At 53.4% G+C, this 23,763-nt stretch overlaps 1 long non-coding RNA gene across 1 annotated transcript; it reads left to right on the forward strand.

The window, feature by feature from the left end:
- The first annotated feature begins 3,788 nt into the window (after positions 1–3,788).
- Positions 3,789–15,669, forward strand: LOC146890181 (uncharacterized). The gene is made up of 4 exons (XR_014998944.2): positions 3,789–3,972; positions 11,504–11,650; positions 15,191–15,337; positions 15,551–15,669. It is a non-coding gene; the product is annotated as an uncharacterized LOC146890181 (long non-coding RNA).
- Positions 15,670–23,763: the final 8,094 nt, after the last annotated feature.

The raw sequence follows: 23,763 nt of genomic DNA on the forward strand, positions 1-23,763 counted from the left end.
GCTGGACACCGGCCACCACCGTTGTGTAACCAGCCTTGTCCAGGAGAGAGGCGAGGCTGCGGGGCAGGGCTCCAGCTGGGGCTGCCGCCAGGTCCCCAGCAGGCCTGGGGTGGCTGGGGACGTCCGCAGCAAGGGCACTGCCCCCTCTTTTCTACACTTTTCTTATATTCCTCCTGCCTTTTCTCTGGGCTCTCTCTTCTCTGTCCCCATCTTTTTTCTTTCCTCCTCTTCCTGCTCCTCTCTTCCCTCCCCTCCTCCTGAGTTTTCCTTTCCAGCTGAAGGGGCCCATTGCATCTCAAGATCCCCCTTAGAGGTGGGAACTTGAGTATCTTACAGGACTTAGGGAGTGGCCGTGACCCCGCATCTCCACACCATGTCACACACTCCGTCAAGCCTTTTAAGGTCAAGACCAGCTGGATGGCCGGCATCCAGCTTTGGCCCCAGATCTCTTTGGGATAGGGATCATGGTCATTTGCTACCAGAATGAAAATGGAGTAGAAGGGGTTTCCCAGGGCTCAGGGACAGTGAAGATCCTGGCTGGGACCCATAGCAGCCCCTCCGGCTCCAGCCTCAAAGTCATGTGCCCTGCCTCTCGGAATCTGGGACTCCAGACCTCTGTTCTCCCGTCTGCCTGTGGCTCCCTCCTCCAGTCGCTCAGCCCTGTAAGGAGCAGACCAATGCTCCAGGCAGCAATGCAAAGGTCCCAGGGCATAGAGAAGCTTGGTGGCCTCCTGGATTTAGATCCAGGAATGAAGCCCTTCTGGCCTCAGGGAGGGGGGCAGAAAAGGTGCGGAGGGACGGGGTCTGGGTATGGCAATAGGGGAGGCACTCTGTGGGGTGAGAGGCAGGAGCATGCCTGGATCCCTATGGGGGTCATATAGAGAAGACCTGAGGGTGAGCAGGAAAGACAGTAGAGAAAGACTGATCGTTGAATTGGGATGGTGCTACGGGTGGGCTTCTGGGAGAAGTTTAAGAGTTGGGAGATGAGGACCAGCAGAGAGGTGTTCCTAGCAGGGGACTGGCTGTGCCCAGAGAGGAAATGCCCTCGGGGACCTCCGCGGCTGTGTTCTTGGTTTAGGTGTGGAGATGCAGGGTAGGGATGCGGTGTGCCTGGAGTCCAAGAAGCGAAGGGCTTTGGGGACGCTAGGGCTCTAGAACGTGTGAGCTGAGGCTGCTGGTGCCAGAAAATATGGCAGAGGGTGGCTCTGGAAGGAGCTGCTGTCCTGATGGGGCTCTGCCTGTGGTTTTAACTGTCAACACAATCCAGAATCCCTTGAGAAGAGAGCCTCGATGGAGGAGTGATCTGGATCGGGTTGGCCTGTGAGCATGTCCATGGCGGGTCGTCTGGACTGTTAATTGTCACAGTCCATTATGGGTGGTACCATTCCCTAGGTTGGACCCTGAACTCTATCTGAAGAAAGACATCTGGCTGAGCATGAAGCCGACAAGCAGGCTGCCTGGGGTCATTACTTCTCTTTCCTGTTCTTGACTAGCTGCTTGAGCTCCTGTCTTGACTTCCCTCGCTGGTGTGCTGTGAAAGTGTAGCCTGATTAACCCTTTGTGCTCAGGATCGTTTCTTAGCACAGCAGAGGTAAAGCCAGGCCCTGGGGAACCAGCGGGTATCCCTGGACCAAGTGTCAACACCAGTGCTGCACCCTGCACGTGGGAAGCCAGTGAGGGACAGCCATGCTGCCACATGACCTCAGGACAGCAGTAGGACCCTGGACTCCAGTTTCTTCACCTGCAGACCAGGAATAGGCCTCCACCCAGCCTCTAGGAGGGTTCCAAGGACTTGACGGCGACAGACTGGGTGATCAAAGCGCTCAGATTGGCTGCCCTCAGTCCCCAGATGACTGCCACAGCATTGGTCAGAGAGGTGGTTTCAAGGCCTCCTCGCTACACTAGCCCTGAGGAGACACACAAGGAGTCATGAAGGGTTCTGGCCAGAGCCTTGTGATGATGTGGAGACAGGTAGATAGCCTGAGGACACACGACAGGGTCTCACTTGTGGAGGAGCCACGACTTCAGAGCTCCGGTCTCCACAGCTCCTGCAGGGCTGATGTTCAAGGTGACCCACATCCTGCCTTGCGTAAGGTACCTGTCCCACCTCAGCCTTTGGAAGGACAATCCTAAGAATAGAACTTTCCACTTAAGAAACATTTCAATTTGCATTATTTGTGTGTGTATGTGTGTGTGTGTGTGTGTGTGTGTGTGTGTGTGTGACAGCACGCATGTGGAGGTCGGTAGACCACTCCGTGCATTCTGTTGTCTCCTTACACCTTTACATAGAGTCTAAAAATCAAACTCAGGATATTAGGCTTCCTGGGCAAGCCCCGTTGAGTCAGTGCACACACTGTCTGCTTTGATGGTTACAGGAGTGAGGAGGCAGCATCTCTATACCTGGAATACACAGCGCTGTGGCGTTAATGACCTACCTCGAAGAATACCTTGTTTCACCTTGTTGTATGTCTTTTGGAGCGCTTCACTACGTAGCCGAGGTTGGCCTTGAACCCTCCACTCTGCCAGCTCAGCTTCTCGGGTGCTGAGGTTGCAACGGTATACCCATTGTGTGCCTGGCTTTCTAATGTACTTAAAATGGTCACATCTTGCTGGGATGCGGGGGAGTGGCAGGGAGCTCAGCAGCCAGGCCACTGATGGTGTGGCTTGTTCACAGACAAAGCAAACTCAGGGCTGGGGGTGTGGCTCAGTCAGCAGAGTGCCGTCTACTGTGCAGAGCCCCGAGTTCCATCCTTAACACCCCCAAATAAGCAAAGCAGACAAGACAGTGTGTGGAGAAACACGAGGAGAGACACGGGCTGTGTGGGAAGAGACTCCCATTATCACCCACAACTGTCATCTGAGCTTAGTCCATTGACCTCAGGACCAGCCATCCCCTGGGGCTTGTCGGAGAAAGCTGTCCCAGGCTTGTCCCACCTTCTGGCATCTCAGCGTTGGTCAACAGCATATGCACATTCGTGCCTTCAAGTTATTTTTTTAATGGTAAAAACAGTGCATAGTGGCTTTGAGTACGTTTACAGTTTTGTGTTGGGTGGCATTCATAACTACCTAAGTGGCACACGGCCCACAGGCTGTGGTTGCATACACCTGGCCAAGGCCCAAAGCCGTGTACTCTCTCTACTCTGAACAGAACAGGGTTTGTTTAGATCCACGTCCCATCAGGTCCAGCCTGTGAAGGGTTAACTTAGTATAGAGTCTCGTTTATGTCACCTCTTTCTGCCTCTCTCTGCAAGGAAACTTGGTGAGGTCCCCACTGTCCTAACATGCCTTTGAGGAGAAGCTAGTTTTACGGCTGGGCGCTATGGCCACCAAGCTTGGTCCTTCGGACTCTAAGGGTATTTAGTCCCCCAGAGCTGGGTCTCCATCTTTGCCTGCTCCTTGTCAATTGCACCCTTAGCACTCACTTCCTTCTGAGCTGGATAGAGGAGATGTGGCCTCCTGGTCTGGCTAACTATCCCCTGAGGGCAAATCACTCTGTGTGTGTGTGTGTGTGTGTGTGTGTGTGTGTGTGAGAGAGAGAGAGAGAGAGAGAGAGAGAGAGAGAGAGAGAGAGAGAGAAGCGCTGGCATGGGAGGGGGGTCACAGCAGGGAGGGGGATGTTTGGATTCCCTTGGCACTCTGCCATGCTGGCCCAGGTCCCAGGATGGGCCATGGGAGGCAAACACAAACGAGATGGGGCAGCACCAGGCTTGGCCTTTGAAGGGCAAGTGAGACGCAAGCAGCCCTTATTTGGTGGCGGGGGGTGTCTGTAACTCACCCTGCACCCTCAGGGCTGCATCTACCTCCTTGCTGCCACTTGCTTTCTGTCACTGTGGGGGTTCCCAGCTCTTGGCATGGGTAGCTCCTGTCTGTAGGTGGAGGACCCTGAGGCGTAAGTGTCATGTGGACATATGTTAAGGGAACACCCTTGGAAGGACACAGTGCAGCCTTGGCTGACCCTCAGGAGCTGCGGAGGTAGGTTGTCCCTCGGGGTCATCCTTGGCTACACGGAGATGGCTGGATTTTGTGGGCCAGTCTTGGCAGGTTTGAGAGCCTGTGCTTCCTGGGTACTGTTTGACCTTGGGTGAACTGGCTCTGGAGGGTGACAGCTGAGTGCTGTCTGATCACAGTGTGTCCTCCTAGAGGGGTCTGGCCTGCCTCTCTGTCATTCTAGTGAACTTGCCTGCCAGCGGAGAGAGGGTGTTCCAAAGTGCATCGTTGGAGTGGGGGCGGAGTAAGTGGTTCGCCCTAGAGGGAGGTGTGTGGAAGAGTGGGGACTGGGTCAGCAGGGAACTGAGCCAGCTGGAGAGCAGTCTGCCTTAGAGGCTTTTGTTACATGCACTGAGGTTTAGCTTGTGCACCCCACCCTCATGCCTCTGAGTTCAGCACTTCCCAGTGGGTCTTTGAAGGCGGGCAGCCCTGAATCCAAAAGTGTTTTCCTTGTCCTGTGCTGTGAACCCCAAACAGTCCCCATTTCCTCCACCTCCCCGGTCCTAAGTTTGCTCACTCCTGGCTCACCCATGGATATTCCTGTTCCCGACAGCTCCTGCAGACAGGTCCTGCAGACAGGTCCTGCAGACAGGTCCTGCAGACAGGTCCTGCGAGCTGTGCTGCCTGCGTCTGGCTTCCTTCACTCAGTCTTGGCTTTCCTCCCCATTGTAGCTCCTGCCTCAGACCTCACTCCTTTTTAAGGCTGAGTAATATTTCCACACACGGACAGACCCCATTATATTCATGCATGGTTTGTTGATGACTTCTCGGTTGTTTTCTCTTCTGGCAGTCGTGACTAACGCTGTTGTAGATATTTGTGTGGGTGACTGCTTTCTCTCCACACCCAGCAGAGAAACTGCTGGCTCCAGTGCTAGCTTCAACCTTGTGCGGAACCCCCAGATTCAGCCCTGCCACTCCCCTGCTCTCGTCACTTGCTGTCCTTCCCCTAGTGACTAGTGTTCTTGCTGGCCACTTGTCTTTAAATTTTATCTATCTATCTATCTATCTATCTATCTATCTATCTATCTATCTATCGGTTCGTTTTAAAAAATTCGGTCATTGACTCTTCTCTATAAAACTGTAAGCATGTGCTCTAATTTTCTTTATTCTGTCTTTTGACTAAAAAAATATCCCCTACCCCAGTAGTGGGGACAGAATTCAGGACCTGTATAAGAAGCTGTGCACGATGCTCTCTTTCCATTTGTTTGTTTTGAGACAGGGTCTCACACTGTAGCCCAGGCGAGTATTGAACTTGTGATCCTCCTGCCTCAGTCTCCAGAGTAGCTGAGTTGACAAGCCTGTGCCACCAGGCTTGCCAGCTCTCTCTCTCTCTCTCTCTCTCTCTCTCTCTCTCTCTCGTTTATTTATTTTATGTATATGAGTGTTTCACATGTATGCATGTGTACATCTGTTCCATGCCTGGTGCTTCTGGAGGCCAAAAGAGGGCATCAGATCCCCTAGAACTGGATCTACAGGTGGTTGTGAGCTGCCATATGGATGCTGGGAACCAAACCCAAGCCCTCTATAAAAACAGCAAGTGCTCTTAACTGCTGAGCCATCTCTCTAGTGTCTCTTCTTACCTTGAGAAGGGTTTTTTTTTTTGTTGTTGTTTAGTTTTACTTTTTTTATTTTGGTTTTTTGAGACAGGGTTTCTCTGTGTAACAACTCTAGCTGTTCTGGAACTCCCTTTGTAGACCAGGCTGGCCTCAAACTCACAGAGATCCACCTGCCTCTGCCTCCAGTTAAAAACATGCGCAGCCGCCACCTGGCCCTTGTGAAGGAGTCTTCAGGCACAGTGATGGAAGTTCAGTTACATCCTGTTGTCACCTGCTTTGCTGTCACAGAGCCCCCTGGTGGATTCTAAGTGTATGGACAGCTTTTTCATGCAGATCTTTGCCCATCTTCATTTGCTTTTGTACTGTGTGTGACTCAGAGGTGCAACTTCATCCTTTTGCATGTAGTCAGCTGGCTGTCCCTGATCCACTGGCTGAAAGGACATCTGCCCCCCTTGAAAGAACTAGGATGGTCAAGGCCATAGAACTGGGGGAGGGGTTGGGGTTAGTCCTGTACCTGGAGATTCCTGCGTAGCTGGAAGTAGTGTATTGTACATTGGCCTCCGGATTTCCTACTGCAGCCCAGGGCTGGACAGATCTTTGTGGAACCTCCCCAGAGGGTCCCATGACTCCGGGTTAAGGTCAGGGACAGGGGACAGAGTCAGGGTGGCTATTAGCTCATCAAATAGGACACTCAGGATGGGGTATTTTCTGCATTTTGGGGCCGGAGTTAGAGGACTTTTGGGAACCACTTCCTCCAGTTCGCTCCCCCCCCCCAATCCCATGGTGTTTGACCAGCTCCCAGCGTGTTCTGTATCTCAAGTTTCTCGTGCTATGTGGTCGCAGGTGCTAGCTGGCTCCTTCTTTCTGAGGTGGGTAGCTGTCACCTCTGCCAACGATTCCTCTGCATTTGCAGCTAGCACAGAAATTGTGAGTACAGCCACAGTCTGATCCAGCTGTGACTCTTCTCCACCTGACGACCCTTTCATACCCTCCCCATGGCTCTGGGCCACCACCCCTTGTACCGAGGACTTGGCAGGAGGAGTGAGTTGTAAAAGGGCCCCTCCCCTTTTTGCCCCAGCCCTCCCGGGATGGTCAGTCCTTTGCCCTCTCGGCCCTTTGGCTTAGGCCTGGACATTCACAGCCCCAAACAAGATTTGATGATGTGGTGTCTACCCAGTGCCTGTGGATAACCGGGCTCTGCACAGGGTGCTGGGGCAGCCAGCCAGGGAGGCAGGACAAGTCAGTGCCAGCCCTGGGGACCAAAGCCCTTCCTACTCATTGAAACCTTCAGTGACTGCAGTACCCAGGGCACAGCCGGCTCAAGGCCACAGCCTGGAAAGCCAGCCAAGGCCACACCACATTTCCTGTCACTGAGCTTCCGATACATGTTCCTTGTGGCCTGGATCCAAACCCACCCAGAAATTCCATGGGAAAGCCTCAGAGGGCCTAGAGGCTGGGGGTAAGGACTTGGCCAGGGCAGGAGTCAGGCCTGAGGTCTGTTCTGAGGGTCCATGAGGCCTTTTGGTTCTTCTGCCTGTCTCAAACATTTTCTCTGCTTGTCACAGCAACTGACAGACTGGGGTCCTGACACAGCTCTGGGAACACTGTGACAGCGGCCGGCAGAATCATGGCCCTGATCCCTGCTGCTGGCCACAGTGGGCACAAGCAGTGTGGGCCAGCCTGAGACTGTGATGGGGCCCAGAGCAGGAGAGTGATCCGACAGACCAGTCGGTTAGCTGCCTGTGAGGGGGCTGCCCCCGCCTCCAGCTGGTGGCACACCTTGGTGAAGGTGGACAGGTGTTTTGAGTTTAGCCTTCCATTGTCTGGAAGACACTTGTTAAAAAAAAAAAAATAAGCACCTCCCTCCAGACCCAAGGGTCTAGGGCACACCTTGGTGGCTGTGAGATGGCCAAGGAATATGAGGTGAACACCTCATGGTTAAACTCGTACCAGGCCCCAGATACGATGTCTTAATCAGACTCGCTGTTCCTTGAGGCAGGTTCTGTAGTGCAATGGTGAAACACCCAGGGAGGGGACATGGCTCAACAAAGTCCCTCAGCTGGCCAGGTAGGGCTGGGCTAGATGCCAGAAAGCATTTACCCAGCAGTCTTTGCCCACCCAGCTGGTGGTCATTCCTGGGGAATAGCATAGGAGTATGCTTTACTCAAAGATATTCTAGAAAGGGATGGTGAACCCCCAAATGGCATGTCTTCTGCCTGGAAGGTGCCAGGGGGGACTGTGATCAGAGTGCCTCTCAGAGGGGGGGCATGACCACTGGTGTCTGATGGGCCGATGAAGCAGGGGGTTGAGGGAGTGGCTGCAACAGAGCTCTGAGGGGTTGGGGAGCAGGAGACGCTGGTGGGAACCACACTGCACAGTGCTCTAACTGGCCTTGGGCTCCCCCTCCTTGCCAGGGGGTGGACAAAACAAAGACGCCTGAATGGGGCTTCCTGCCTTTGAGGAAATTGCAGTCAGGCTGGAGGTGAGGTGAATGAGTGTGAGGAGGAGCTGCAGCTATGGTGACAACCCAGGGCCTGACTCACCCAGCTGGGGCAGCCAAGACCTCCTTCAGGACTCAGTGCTGGGGCTGGGTAGGACTGTGCTGAGCCAACCTGGGGGTGGAGAGGCCAGGTGGACACAGTTGGGACTCTGTACACCAATATGCAGGCCAGGCAAGGCATCAAATCAGTTTCCTGGTGTCACTGTGATGCTAGTGTACACTAGATGTGGTGGCTTACACCTGTAACTCAGGAAGCTGAAGCAAGAGGACCGCCATGAGTTTGAAGTCAACATGAGCTACACAGTGAGTTCCAGGCTAGTCTGGACGAGAGAGAGAGAGAGAGAGAGAGAGAGAGAGAGAGAGAGAGAGACTGTCTCAGGACACCTGCAACAAAGAAAAGAGAGAGACCTGAGACTTCAAGCATCCTGAATTTATTCTATTAGTTGTGGGGGTCAGAAGTCCGAAGTGGAAGGCTGAGGCATAAGCCAGTGGTAGGGTGTTTGACTGGTATATACCCATGGGGTCTTATGTTTGGTGCCTAGCACAAGAGAAAGAAGAGAAGGAAGAAGAGATGGAGAAGGAGATGGGGGAAGGAGACAGAGAAGGAAAAGGGGGAGAAAGAAAAGAGGAGGAGGAGATGGAGGAGGAAGAAAGAAGAGACAGGAGGTCACATTCTGGGGCCAGGGGTTGGATCCTGTTGGAGTTCTGGGAAGCAACCTGGACACTTCCCTACCCTTCCCTACCCTTCCCTTCCCTTCCCTTCCCTTCCCTTCCCTTCCCTTCCCTTCCTGAACTTCTGAGCTAGCTGCTTCCCGGCTGTGGTTCCTGCCACTATAGCAGTAGTGCCTGCAGGCCACTCTTGGGTCTGGGTCTGATGTTTCCACCTTCCCATCTTGGGAGCACTGGGTTTGGAGATGGGTTGGTGGTCCCTAGGGAGGTGCTCTCCAGATGGGAATGGCATAATGACTTGAGGGAGCAGTCAGCAAGACCAGCCCGAGATGCAGACAAGAAGGAGGCGGGGCAGGTGGGAAGGGATGCTTCTAAGAATTAAGACACACCCAACTCAGAGATGGCTCCTATCACCTTGATTGAATTTGGAGTCACCATGGAGATGCAGCTCTGGGTGGATCTGTGAGGGCATTTCCAGACAGGATGAGGTGGGTGGGGGGAGGGAAGAGAACCCATGGGCTGGGGTCCCAGACAGGATATAAAGGAGAAAGCGAGCTGAGCACCAGTGTTCATCTCTGTGGATGACGCGTACAATCGCCTCATACTTCTGCTACCCAGCATTTCTTCATGCCACAAGCCCTTCATCCCTTAAGCTGTTTTTGTAGGACATTTTTTTATCACCACAAAGAGAGCAGCTGGTCTGGAGCCTGAGCATGAGGGTCTGAGCTCAGGGAAGGTGATGGGTCACGGGTTCTGTGGCCAGCAGAGGCAGCACAGGCAGATCTCTGGTTTTCTCTGCCTTAGTTACTTCTTCCCTGCAGCCTAGATCCCCGTGGGCCTTCCTTCCTGCTTGCAGGAGCCAGGGCAAACTCACACAGACCCAGTGAGCGATGGCCTCAGACCTACCTAAATCCAGCCTGGGTTTGGCACCGGGGGCCCGGCTCTACAGCTGGTCTATTGGTGGGTCTATACCAGATGAGCCTGCAGCCCACTTACCTGGCCTCTTGGCTGACCCTGGGTGGGCCCCGCAGCCCCTGCTGGCTTCCTGTTCTGTAAACATGGCTAGATTAATGGTAAGGAACTGTCAGAGAGTCCCATCGGATGGGGCTGCTTTAAAGATGTCCTGAAGATAAGGACAGGAAGGCCAGCGCAGCCGCCAGCACACCATCGTATGCTTTCCTGGCAGGGTTTTCACAGGTTTCAGGAAACCATAATCATAGAGTTAATCGCTCTTGATTAACCCACATCTGCTGAGAGGCTGCATAGCCTGGAGGTGTTCTGGGGTGGGGCGGGGAGTGGGAAGCACACACAGGAGTCCCCAAACCTGGGACTTTCTCACCAGGGACCATGTACCCCAGCTTCATGTCACCTGCCCCACTGCCACAGTTCCCCCCAGGAGGCCTCTGTGCTTTCTGAGGTACCATTCTCCCAGTTTGTGTTAGATACTAATTTTAAGAATTATTTTCAAGACAGGACCTCACTCTGTGGCCCCTGCTTCGTCTTGAACTCCTGACTGCCATCCCTCAACCGATCCTTTTGAGCAGCTGAGGCTACAGTTGTATACTGCCCATTTGGCTACCCACTCCCTTTTTAAAAAATGAGATTTATGCCAGGCAGTGGTGGCACACACCTTCAATCCCAGCACTCTGAAGGCAAAGGCAGGTGGATTCTGTGAGTTCCAGGCCAGTCTGGTTTGCAGAGTGAGTTCCAGGTCAGCAGCCAGGGTTACACAAATAAACCCTGTCTCGAATAAAAAAAAATCACATTTATTTATTTATTCATTCATTCATTCATTCATTCATTTGGGAAGGGGTATGTATGTGGAGGCCAGAGGACACCTGCAGAAATCAATTCTCTCTTACCATGTGAGTCCTGCGTATCGAACTCAGGTCGTCAAGTTTGGCAGCAGGCACGCTCACCTGTTGAGTTACCTTGTCCGTCCCATCCCCACTTTTAGTAACCACGGCAAAATGAATATAGAGCTTCACCACTTCTAGTCGGGTACAGTGCCAGGCAGCAGCAACCACGTTGGAGAAAGTAGAGATGAGATGTCCGGGAAGTCAAGGTCATCCTTAGGTACACTGGGAGTTCTAGCCCAGGCTGAGCTACCTGTGACCTTGTCTCAAAAATACACTGCAAGCTATAAGCTCTTGATCCCAGGACTGTTAGTAAAGTCACAGCTGGGCAGCTGCAGCCTGGGTCTCATCCCAGGGCACTGTCAGCTCCCTTAAAAAAGTCCGTTCTCATCAATAATGGCTCCTCCCTGTCTGTAGGCTTTCCTGTTCTGGACATTGTGTTTAAGTGGAACCAGACAGAACAGGGTCCCCTGGCCTCATGCTGAGAGGCAACGTCCCTTCTCATGGCTGAATAACGTTCCATGTGCATCTTTTGTTGTGAGCCACCATGTGGAGGCTGGGAATTGAACTCAGACCTCTGGACCATCAGCCAGGGCTCTTAACCTCTGAGCCGTCTCTCCAGCCCCATTGTACGTGTGTCCTGTTAGCCAGGTGTTAACGTGGTATCGTGATTGTTTCCACTTTTGCTTTTGTGTTTTGGCTTTCTGCTTTTAGTAGTTTGTTCGTTTGTTTGTTTTTGTTGTTGTTTTTTCAAGACAGGGTCTCACTATGTAAGCCCTGGCTGGCCTCAAACTCACTCTGTAAACCAGGCTGGCCTCGAACTCATGGAGATGCCCTGCCTCTGCCTCCTGAGTGCTGAAATTAAAGGCGTGCCTCTTTATACTTTGTTTCAATTTTTTTAAATCTCCATATTGTTGTTGTTTCCTTTGAGACAGGGTCCTCAATCGGCCAGGCTGTCCTGGACCTCCCTGCGTAGCTGAGAATGACCTGAAAGATCCTCCTGAATACCAGGGTCCCAGACTTGTGCCACCAAACCCAGATGCTGCAGGACTGGGTGGAAGCCAGGATTTCTCACTTGCTGGGTAAGTGACCCCTGAGCCTCATCCCAGGCTCTCGCTGATCTACCTTGTAGAGAAAGGACACACAGCTGCTTGCTTTCACCTGACGGTCAACACAGCAGCTCCACCTTTAGTACCACTAATGTTCACCCCCGCAGAACCAAATATCCCCAGCAGCCTCGTTCACAATAGCTCCACACACCTGGGACTCCCGAGTGCCCCGCCCACCCTCTCCTCAACAGACCAGGGTCAGCACCGAGTGGAAGACCCTTGTCAAGTTTGGTGGCCAGCACGGAAAAGAAAGAATGACAGAACACGGTAGTTTAGGAGAGTTTCAGAGTCGACACAGGGTGACAGAAGCCAGACCCGCTGCCTGCTCGCAGCGCTGGGTGTGAAGGGCTTTCTAGGAGGAAGAAGTCGGTGGCAGATGGCCCAGCAGTCACACGAGAAGGTCCAGGGAAGGTTCAGAGGTGCTGGGGACACAGATGACTCTGGTCAAGGTGTCAAAGTCATTTCAGATGGACTAGGGCTGCCCGGGTGAGACACGGCATGACGCTGGCACTCGCCTGAGTTCAGGCATATGGGAACCTATGGGGCCACTGTGACCGTGACCAGACCTCCGTGCAGACATCTGTCCCAGTCACTCTTTGTCTTGTGTTCTTCCTGCATCTCTCCGTTCTGTCACTGAGTCAGATTCCCTATTTCCACGCGTCTGTCTGTGTGTCTCTGGATCCTGGTCCCTGTGTGCTGCCGTGTGTGAGTCTGTCTGTCCTGGTCTGCACACAGTCAGAGGGGCCGGGCCCTCCTGCTTCTGGGCTCCTGCCCAGCTGGGGAAAGTAAGCCCCCAATTGGGCCTCCCTCTGGGGCCCCGCCCCGCAGCTTTTTCTCAGGCACTCTGGCGCCTCGGGTGGTGGGAGGCTGTCAGCTCGGAGGCCTGGGAGGGGCAGGCTATTCCTAGGGTAGGAACTGTCAGTTCTGACCCTCTGCCAGGCAGGGCTGGAGGTCCAAATTGATTGGGTGGATCTCCGTCTTGCCACTTCTTTTCTCTTTCACCACCAGGGCCTTCCCCAGCCCTGGAGTCTTGGGTTCTGCAGGAGGAGACGGGAGTCTGAAGGGTGGCAGGAGCTCCCCCCGTCCTCTTGGGCTACACAGCCGCCTCAGATCTTTCCACCTCATCCCAGCTGCATTTCTTGACCCCAATTTGGAGGTGAGGAACCCCCCCCCCCAGCATCTTGAGAGTAGAGCTTCCTGTGCAGACCCAGGAAGACTCAGCCTCAGCCCCAGCCCCAGCAAGTTCTCCAAGCCTCCAAGTTCAAGGTTACCACCTCCAGGTAGAAGTCAGAGTTTCGGCTCCCACCGGAGGGCCACAGTAATGGCTGAGTCATCGCCCCAGGAAGGTGGACATCTGCTAGGGACGCCCGCTCCTTAGAAATGCAGAATTCTGTTCTCAGTTGCTTCACAAAATGTTCTTCCACGTGGTCATCAGAAACCCCCCCCCTACATACACACACACAAGCTGCCGTGCGTCCCGCCACAGGCGAGCGGCTCTCCTGATACCAGGTGGACACGCAGGCCACAGGGGCTGGGGAAGGAGCACAGCAGCTGGAAGACAAGGCTGGAGGCGGGGGGGGGGGCTGGAAGATGGGCCTAAGGGGTCCAAGTCATCACTCTGGCCTCCCTGCCTCCCAGGCCCATCTGCCTCAGAGGGGTCAGAAGCCATGTGCCTCCCCAGCTTCAGCCTGGCACTAGGTGCCACATGCCAGGGTCCTGGCTGTTGGCACAGGTGACAGCTGTGCCCCAGCTCAGGGGCCAGGCTCTAGCATGTCTGTTCAGGGAGGGGGTGGCCATCTGCAGGTCCTACTGACCGAGGCTTAGCCCAGGCTTGCCCTGGGTATGCTGGCAAGTGATTCAATCATCCAGGCTTAGCAGCCCTGACTGTGGAGGTCCTGGGTCACTAAACCAAAAGTGGGGAGGCGTATGCTGAGTTTGAACAGGAAGACGCGTTGGATACAGTGATCTCTTTCCCTGAGGCAGCCCTTTGGGGTCTTGTTGGCAGCGTTCCCCCGTCACACACCAAAACATGGGCCGGAGTCTCGGAAAAACTCCCTGGTTGATGGCAGGGCTGGGTAGTTAAGCAGGTCTCTGGTTTAGAGGCACCAGGGACCTCATTTCTGCAGCTTGCAGGAGCCACCTCAATAATACTTAGGGACCCCACGAGAGTCGATGAGTGGCTAAGCTGTGTGGCCCTAGGTAGGTACCTTCACCTCTCTGGGCTCCATGGACGCCAATACTGTGTAATTGGTGGGCCCACCTGTCTGTAGCCTTTCAAGTCAAACTACAGAATCTCAGTGATGGCAGAGAGAGCAGTCAGGGGCTGAGGATGTTGGCAAAGTGATTGTAGGGTACACACAAGGCCCTGGGTTCGAGCCCCAACCCTGCAATTAACCAGGCATGGTGGTGCACACCTGTAATCTCAGCACTAGGAAGGTGGAGAGAGGAGGATCAGAAGTTCAAGGTGATCCTCACACACATAGAGAGCCAGGCCAGCCTGGGCTCTATGAGACTGTGCCTCAAAAAACCAAGGGAGGGGGCGGACGGGAGGAAGGTCAGGGCCAAACAGAGGGACTTTCCAAATGTCCCTGGTCATTTTTAGCTTCCCTCTCTGACGCGAGTGACCTGCACTCTGTCCTCTGGCCCCACAGCTCACACCAAGTTCTTTTTCTGTCTGTATGAACTCAGGCCGAGTCCGCAGCCAAGGCTAAACTCAAGAGGGTTGGACACGTGGCTTGGGCCGGGAGCCCAAGCAGATGGCAGGCCACCTGTTGCAGGGGTGGCTGAGAACCAGCAACCCGTGCTGTGGCACCGCTAGCGCCTGCTATCCGTGCTCCCTCCCCCCCACCCCCGCCCCGCGCCTGCCTTTCTGCCCGCCCAGTGAGCCTGCTCACTCTCTCTGTCCTGAGCCTCTGGGGTGTCCACAGTTGGGAGGGGGGTTCTGTGCCTAGAAGCTCTCACAAGATAACCCTGAGTGAGAGGCTGGGCAATGAGATGAGTCAGGGATTAGTCCTAATTCTCCACACTGGGGTGGGGACACCCCGAGGAGACCCAGGAGGTTTTGTGTGGTCCCCCCCCCACCCTGGGGTGCCCCCCCCGATCCTCCTACACCCGCCACTCTGCAGTCTGCATGGAGATCCCCTGCTAGACATTTTGGGATTCCAAGATTTGCTTTGTTTTGAGACAAGGTTTAGGTATGTAGGCCCACCCTGATCCGGAGCTCCAGAGCCTCCTGCCTCAGCTTCCAGACGCTGGGGTCACCAATGTGGGAAATTCATCACACCTGGCATACAGGTTGCTAAACTATAACTGTTTATGTATTTATTCATTTATTTATTGATTATTGTTTGGTGTCTCCAAGACAGGGTTTCTCTATGTGGCCTTTGCTGTCCTGGAACTCACTTGGTAAACCAGGTTGGCCTCAGACTCACAGAGATCCACCTGCCTCTGCCTCCTAAGCACTGGGGTTAAAGGTGTGCGCCACCGCACTTGGCTAAACTGTTACTGTTTTAGACAACGACAGAACTGTCAGATGGGCCACATGGAAACCTTTGAACATCCAGGAGCAAACCCCACGTGGTACCACTTGCCTGTAATCCCAGCACTCTGGATGTGAGGCAAGAGGACCATTGGAAGTTTGAGTCCAGCCTGGGCCGCATGGTGAGATTTTTGTCTCATTAAAAACCCAACCAACAAAAGAAAACCCCATGTGTAGGAAAGAAAACCCAGCTGGTCTCCAGGGAATAGGCCTGAGGCCAACTCCAGGCTTTTCTCTGGATTCATAGAATTTTTTAACCTTCTTTTACCGCACAGTGGGGAGGGGGAGGTTTAACCGCCTTCCTGTCAGAACTTAGACAAACTTTCCTCCTACAGCATCCTTTGGAGGACAACATCATCATGAAGGGCTCCCTGATCCACAACTCCAGAATCAAAAATGCTTACCAAAAAAGTAAATAAATAAAATAATTTGTGTTACTTTTTGGCCACAAAAATCTGCCCTAAGCTGACACGAAGCTATTTATAGCCTCCGCTTTCTCCTACTCAGTACCGAGATTCACGTCTCAGCTACAGCGATGCAGACGCGTTTGGTTAACGGTTGGCCTGAGGTAGCATTTCACGGCGCTCAGATCCACAAATCTGAACCCTAGGCCTCTTCTACTCAATCACAGCCACACTGACGCTTCCTGCTGGTCTGGCCATGCACAGGGCTTGTGTGCTGGATGCTCTCTGCCACCCTGTGCCACCCGCAGGTGTCCTTGGGGAAGCCGAGGCTCCCAGAGCCTCGGTGGATGAGTGACAGCTGAGGGCTGGGTGCGGCTCCTCTCCTTCTTGCCCCATGCTGACCTCCAGTTCATATGATGATTTTCCTTCAGCCTCCTGAGTGTTGGGACCACCAAGCCCAGTGCTTGTATGTGTGGCTGTCTGTTTGCATGTTTGGGGGTGCATCTATGTGTAAGGTGCATGTGTAAGGCCAGAGATTGACATGAGGTGTCTTTCTGGGTCAGTCTCTACTTTGTTCGTGGGCACAGGGTTTCAAGTGGGACTCAGAGCTTGCCTGTCCTCTAGTCCAGCTAAACTCGCCCCAGGGTCTTGTCTCAACCTTCTAATCTCTGGGATTACAAGTGGCCACTACGCCTGGGGACCCGAACTCTTAGGCTTGCCAAATCTTTATTGATGGAGTCACCCCCTCAGATCCCACAATTCTTTCAGACACATCTCAAAAGTCACAGCTTTTCATGGCACCCCACAGCTCTGGCCTCCTCAGCCAGCTCCAGAGCACAGGCCTCATTCATTTGGACAGGCTCAGACCCATTCTGGAGCCTAAAAGGCTTTAGAGCATTGGTTCTCAATGGTTCTCAATGTGGGTCGTGGACCCCCCCCCCAAGACCATTGGAAAAACAGATATTTACATTACGATTCATAAGAGTGGCAAAATTACAGTTATGGAGTAGCAGTGAAGATAATTTCATGGCTGGGGGGTCCCCACAAGAGAAACTGCATATTAACGGGCACAGCATCAGGAAGTTCGGGAACCGCTGCTGTCGAGTCTGGAGTCTAGACCCTCGTCCAGCCTGGAATCAGGGTAAAGGGACCAGATGCTGTCCTAGCCTGACCTCATAGCAGCTTGTGCCCCTCGGCAGGTACAGGGCTGTCAGCAGCTCCCTGGTGGCCTCAGAGTGGCTCCCAACCAAGTCATTAATCTTGTTCAACACCGAGAGTACAATGCAGACCTGGAGCCGTGTCCCCCTTGACCTTTTGGCACACTTCACAGGACACAGCAGGCGCTCCCAGGAGCCTCTACTCCAGAGGGCATTTAGTTTTTGTCTTAATTCAGCCTGCCTATCTTTCCCACTAGACTTTTCTGGGTTTTGATTTTTTTTTTCCCTTTGAGATAGAGTATCGTGTAGCTGGGTTGGCCTCACATTTGTTATGTAGCTGAGGAAAAGCTGAATTACTGATTCCCTGCCTCCAAGTACTGGGATCATAGGTATGGGCCACCATACTCAGCCACTGCTCACCAGTTTTCAAGAGTTAAGTATTTCCTCCCATTTATGTCTGTCCACCCACCAATTCACCAACCAATCCACCCACCCTTCCATCATCCATCCCCCCCCACCCCACCCCTCCCGCCCAGCTCCCACTCATCCATCCATCTATGCCCTCCCTCCCTCTCCCAGCGGCTGGGAGAAACTCTGGAGTCTCAGTGAGCTAGTGTGAAAGGGGAGGCTTCCCTGGGCAGGAGGAGCTGGGCTGTAAGCTCCGCCCGTTTCTCATTTGCATATAAGGCCTCTCATTTGCATACACACTGGTCCTGCTACCCTGCTTGCTCTAGGCCCCAGCAGCAGGCTCTCTCCTGTGTGCTAGACTACAGTGTTGAGCAAAAACAGATGCTGGCTGCTCACCCTGTGGAATTTGTCAGTTTGGAGGAGACAGATGTGAATCAAGTAACCACACTCTTGAAACCATAATCACAAACAGCCCAGCCAGGCCTCAGCCAGAAGGCTCCTGGGAGGTGGGGACACTCCCCAGAAACCAAAGGCCTGCATGAGTACCTACCAGGAAAAGGCATCTAAGAAGCAGGGAGCTGTAAGACAGGGAGTTGAGGTGAGGAGGCCGGGAAGCTCAGCTGAACAAGGAAAATGAAATTGACAATAGATACAGGGCCTGAGACAAAGGTGCTGGGGGAAGCTGAGGAGAAGCCAGAAAAGGGACACTGCCCAGGGAGGGGGGCTGTGGGTGGGGGACACTCCAAGCCCACAGCAGGCTTTTCCATCCCTTACTCTTTAATCTCCAGTCCTTCCCACTGACTGTTCCACGTGGAAGTCAGAGGCAAGGGATTCTGGGAAACAGAGTTTATAGGCTCAAGCTGTGGACCAAGGGAAAGTCAGGAATGATGTGGGCACAGTGAGGGAGCACATGGTACCCTTGGGAAGGGTACAACCACGAGCCTCACCTCTCCTGGGTGGGGGCAGTTCATAGAACTCGCTCTTTAACCCAAGAATGATAAAGTCTAAAAAGGGTTTGGGGCATGATGGAGCTCCACACAAGAGCTGCGCTTTGAAAAGAGTGTGCTTCGCTGACAGGTGAGCCGCTGTCAGGTCCAGGGGAGGGGAAAGTAGGCAGGCACCCGCTACCCTGCCCAACCTGTACCCTAGGCATGGGTTCTTCCTTCTGTCTCCAGCCCATGAGCACTGACAGCAGAATGAAACCACGGCAGTCAGTGTACAGGGGGCCCAGTCACCATGGTGACCGTTTGCTTTCTCCTTGCTTCCAAGTGGCCTGCTCTGTCCCTGTGATCAGAGAGAGCCCTGGCCACCTGCCCCTCCTCAGGCCTCCGCTGCCCCCCAGTTCAGTTGTGGGGGCCCTTATATACTGTTCATGTCCACCTCCGTTTCCCAGGTTTTACCATCAGCTCAGTTTTCCAGTCTAATCAATACCAATAGCTGTGCACTGGGGAGGGTAGACCAAGGCACCCAGCTGGAGCTGTGGGGGCCTCTGGGATGCAACCTGCTTTTTCTGCTTCTCTCAGGGCCAGGGTGGACCTTGCTTAAACTAAACCCTCCAGGTCCCCAGGAAGATGTGATGTCAAGGAAACATTCTTTTGTTCTTTTCTTTTTCTGAGATAGGCTGACCTCCAACTCAAAGAAATAGGCCTGCTCCTTTTTTTCAATTTTATTTATTTAGTTAGTTGTGTGTGTGTGCATACGCACACACATGCATGTGTGTGTACACATGAGCACACACAAACTCACACACATGCCATGGCTCTCAGGAAGAAGTCAGAAGACAGCTTTCAGAAGTCGATTCTCTCCTTCTCCCATGTGGGTTCCAGGGATTGAACTCAGGTCGTCAGACTTAGCAAGCACCTTCAATCTCTGGAGTCATCTTGCTGACCCAAGGAAAAGATTTTAAGAAACATCACAGGAGCACATTGGTGGTATCATGACCTTTCCCAAGGGGCAAGATCTACGGCATTTAGGAAAGACGTCATAATTTTGTGTGACCTCGGAGGAGGTACTGTGCTGGCCCTGGGTTTTATATATCTTCTATGTCTTCTCTGTTGCCTTTGTCCCCTCGAGTCTGGCTTGGAATCCCAGCCCATCAGGAACTGTGTGATCTTGGGGAAGGTGCTTAGTCCCTCTGTCACTGGAAACCATACCTGTCAATTCAGATGCGGAGAGGATCTGGGTGACTCAGACAGAGCTGAGACAGGCTGTGGAGGCTTCAGATCACAGTGACAAAACCAGATGACAGTGACAAGGACCTCACTTGAAGCACCAGCCCGCCACCTCTGTGATCTTGGATTTGGCAGCAGTGGCAGGGTGGGGGTCTTTAACCCAGCCTGAAGAGCAGCTGGAATCAGGGATTGTGCATTTGTGTTCCTGGCAGGCGCTACCCTGCAGAGGCCAGAGGGAGCTAAGTGATGCTAGGACAATGGTTGTCACCAGTGACTCGCGACCTCTTTGGGGTCACATATCAGATACTTACATTATGATTTGTAACAGCAGTGAAATTACACATAGGAAGTAGCGACAAAATAATTTTATGGTTGGGGGGTCACCACAACATGAGAAACTGTTTTAAGGGTCACAGAGTTAGAAATGCCGAGAACCCCTGCGCTAGGGCCTGAGCAGGCTGCAATTTGAAAATGTATTTCCTCTTCAGCGGGGGCCATGTCTGAGTATGGTTGGCCCGCGAAAGGAACACAGTTTCAGAGCCAGGGTGGGAGCATGCGTTTGCACAGACCAACAAAGCAGACACTGAGTCCTGGTCTCTGGGCCCATGCGGACATCATAGGCTGCTGAGGTGGGTCGGGGGTGCCTGGCCAGGAGCAGGGAGACCTGCAGGGCCAGCTTGGCTTTCAGGAACCTAGGAGCCAAGGGAGGCATCATCAGGAAGGGCTGAGATCAGGAGCCAGTGAGCCACCGGAAAGACAGTCACCACTGGTGAGATTTGAGACATCTTGTTTAGTGTACAGAAAGGCTACACATCTCCCTGGGGTTAGAGTTCCACTCCTGGGTGTCCACCCAACAAGCGTATCATGCTGTCAACAAAAGACACAGTCAGAGTAATGCAGGAAAACACCATCAGCTCTTGTCTCAGATGGGAGCTCCTCCACCCACCAAGGGATCAAGATCAGCCAGTCACTGTACTAGCAGGTTCTTGGGGATGCTGGGGGTGGGGTGGGGGACAGAACTGACACGGTGTTTATTATAATGAGAGATTCCCTGCAGTAGCATACACAAGAAGGACTTGGGAGTCCAGTGACGGCTGCCTGCATTCTGGAAAGGCTGAGAAGCCAGGAGCTGAAGGAGGTTGGAGGCCACAGTCAGGAGTCAAAGGCCTGGAGGATTATGGAGTGTTGCTGCAGAGTTTTAGCCCTGAATTCACCTTTCCTGGGAACGCCTTCACAGACCCGGCCAGAGGTAAGAGCGACCCTCACAGCCACCAGTGTACTTCCACACAGCAATCCAAAGGATAAGACGGTGCTTTGGGCAGCAGCAGGGAAGGGGCTTGGGTGTGGCTCAGTGGCAGAACACTCGCCTGGCACGCACAGAGCTCTGGGTTGCATCCCCAGCAACACGCATGCACGTGTACACACGAGAACCCTATGCAGGAAGAATCGGGCATAATGAGGGACCACAAGAAAGACATCGGGCGTGCACGGGCTGCAGCCCTTCACACAGAGGGGACAGAGTCCATCTGCTCATACCGTGACACAGCCCAGCCCTGAGATAGGGAAAACACACAGAGTAGAGGGATCTCCTGTCCCCTCAGCACTCAGAAGCGGGGGCAGGAGATCAAGGCCGTCCGCCACACATACCGCACTAAAGGCTAGCCGGGCTACCCGAGACCTTGTTTAAAAAATAAAAATAAAAAAGGCCAGGATTGATGACTGACTCCTTCAATCCCAGCACTCAGGAGGAAGAGGCATGTGGATCTCTGTAAGTATGAAGTCAGTCTGATCTACATAGTGCATTCTGGGCCAGCCAGGGCTACATAGCCATACCCCCCGTGTGGCACCCCAAGACAGACAAAAGTGGGTGAGTGGCACTCCAAGCTGGAGGGAGTCCAGTGGTGGCACTTCAGGTGGAGCTTTCTCACGGGGGTGCTGGGTGCTCAAAAGCCGACAAACGGAACTAGCTACGTGGCTCCGTGAACACTCAGCCACAAAACCACGAACTGTCATCTTCATGGTGGACCGTGTAGTCTGGGAGCGTCATCTCTGTAGCTGGGTTGGAACTGGATATGGGATGCTGGCAAGGGGGTGGGGTGCTTGGGGAGGCAGAATACGTTGGTCAAACCCCAGTTTGGTCTGTGAAAACTTAGGGAGATGCACCTGTGGGTCCCGTACTTCCAGGAGCGTCAGAAAGAGGCTTCCAAAAAGACAATACCCAGCCAGGCTTGGCGGCCCACTCCGGTAATCGCAGCCCTGGGGAGGGGACGAAGGCAGGGGGGCTGCTGAAGTGTGAGGCCAGCTGGGGTTACAGTAAGACCCCCACAGAAGAAAATAAGGTACTGCTGTCCAGTGTATCATCAGGCAGTGTGAACAAGTCCAGGACAGGTCAGCCACTCCAGAGTGAAGACCAAGAAGACGGTTGGGGCTAGGGCAGGTCCTGGTGACTCAGAGGAACATATGGAAAGACTCCAGGGCTGTGGACACAGCCTTCCTGTAAGCCAGAGCCTGAGGAAGCCACTGAGAAATTCTGGGTCCAAGGGTCTGGGGACCTGGCTGGAGATACAGCTGCCAGTGAAGCCACAGGCAGGATAATGAGCAAGATCCCCAGCTTCCAGGGCAGGACATTATGGGGAAGGATTTGGGGAGCCGGGTCTGCAGACCAGGCACTGTACATTGTGGGTGGTGGGTTAGAGCAAGGCACTTGGACCAGATGGTCTGGGTTCAATCAGCCCTGACACTTCCCAGCTCTGTGACTTTGGGGACATGGGACCACGGTTTGGAACCTCAGTGCCCCATCAGTAAAGCTAACACTAGTGTTCACATACTAAGTGAACATAGCCCCTGGTGCTTAGTAGGCACCCAGCACTTAGTGAACACTTGGCAGCATTAGTTAGTTGTCTTCGTCATAGTGGAAAACTAAAGCTGGCTCACCCAATATACACACTGACTGTGCGCTAGGCACGCTGGGCAAAGTTGGAGGTTACTCTCGCTGTCTAACTTTGCTTTCTTCCTCCCCATGTGTCCTGCCTTTTCCAGCACTTCTGGGGCTTAGATGCTTGGGAACCAACCACATCAAGGGTTTTCCGCTACAAATCAGAGCCTTGGAGATGCCAGTGGGGAGGGAAGTTTCAAGCACACACAAGATTTATGTGAAGAGTCTTGTCGGGCCCCGTGCAGGTCAGCCCTGTGTTCGTTTATCAAAAGGTTTTTGCAAAGCTCTGGAGTTCACTGCGGCACCCTCAGGTTCCTAAGCAGGAGGGCTGGGATGGGCCATGAGCCGTTGTCTCCTGGTCCTCGGGCCAGGACCCTTTGCTGTGAACACAAGCTGGGGTTTTCACACAAGTGCCTTTGCAAAGGACGGCACGCTCCTGCCTATGCTGTCTCGGGACCCAGAGGTGGACTGTGAGCTGAGCTGCCACTTCCTTGCTCTGAGATGGGGGTATTTCAAAGAGCAGCGGCTGCTGAGATGGGGTTACCAGCACACCGTGGAAGCTGCATGTTTAATCAGTCCACATGAAGGCCAACAAAAGGGCCTGTGGGCTGGATCAGTGGTAGAGGTACTTGGCGCCAAGCCTGACGCCTGGATTTTAAGGCAAGGAACCCATGTAGAGGAAGAAAACCAGTTCCCACAAATTGTCTCTGACCTCCACAGTATGATGTGGCAGACCCCTCTGTCCTCTCTGCTGGTTAGTTTTTGTCTCTTTGACACAAACTCTTGTTATGTGGGAGGAGAGAACCTCAACAGAGGAACTGCCTCCATCAGACTGGCCTGTAGGCAGGTCCGTGGGGCTTTTTCTTGATTGCTGATTGATGTAAAGGGGTCCAGACCAATGTGGGCAGTATCATCCCTAGGCAGGTGGTCCTGGATTGTTTAAGAACGGCAGCTGAATGTGAGGTAGTAAGCTGTGTTCCTTCATGGCTCCTCTCCCGCACTTGCTTGAGTTCCTGCTCCGACTTCCCTTAATGATGGAGTGTTATCAGGACCTGGAAACCAACCCAAATATAAATTCTTTCCTCCAAAGTTGCTGTTGGCCATGGCATTTATCACAGCAATAGAAAGCAAACCAGGACACTCTCTCTTAACACACATGCACACGCACACATGCATGGATGCGCAAACGCATGTGCGTGCACAGTGTGTATGTGTATATAGAAAATGTGTGTGCATATGTATGTATGCACACACACACACACATATATGCAATCCCTAAAATGCAACACAATTTCACCAGCCTCACCCTGGTATCCGGAATTGCACCTTTGAACAAGTCCCTGCTTCTGGGGATCCGATTCCCAGCTTATACAGCAGAGGCAACACTTCCTCAGCCACCAGGCATTGTTGTCATAGCTGTCAAGTGTTAATGGGTATGACTGGCTCAGAGGCCCCAGGTCAGCCACCTAGGCA

Source organism: Myodes glareolus, chromosome 22, assembly GCF_982192425.1.
Source record: "Myodes glareolus chromosome 22, mMyoGla1.1, whole genome shotgun sequence".
Lineage (NCBI taxonomy): Eukaryota > Metazoa > Chordata > Mammalia > Rodentia > Cricetidae > Myodes > Myodes glareolus.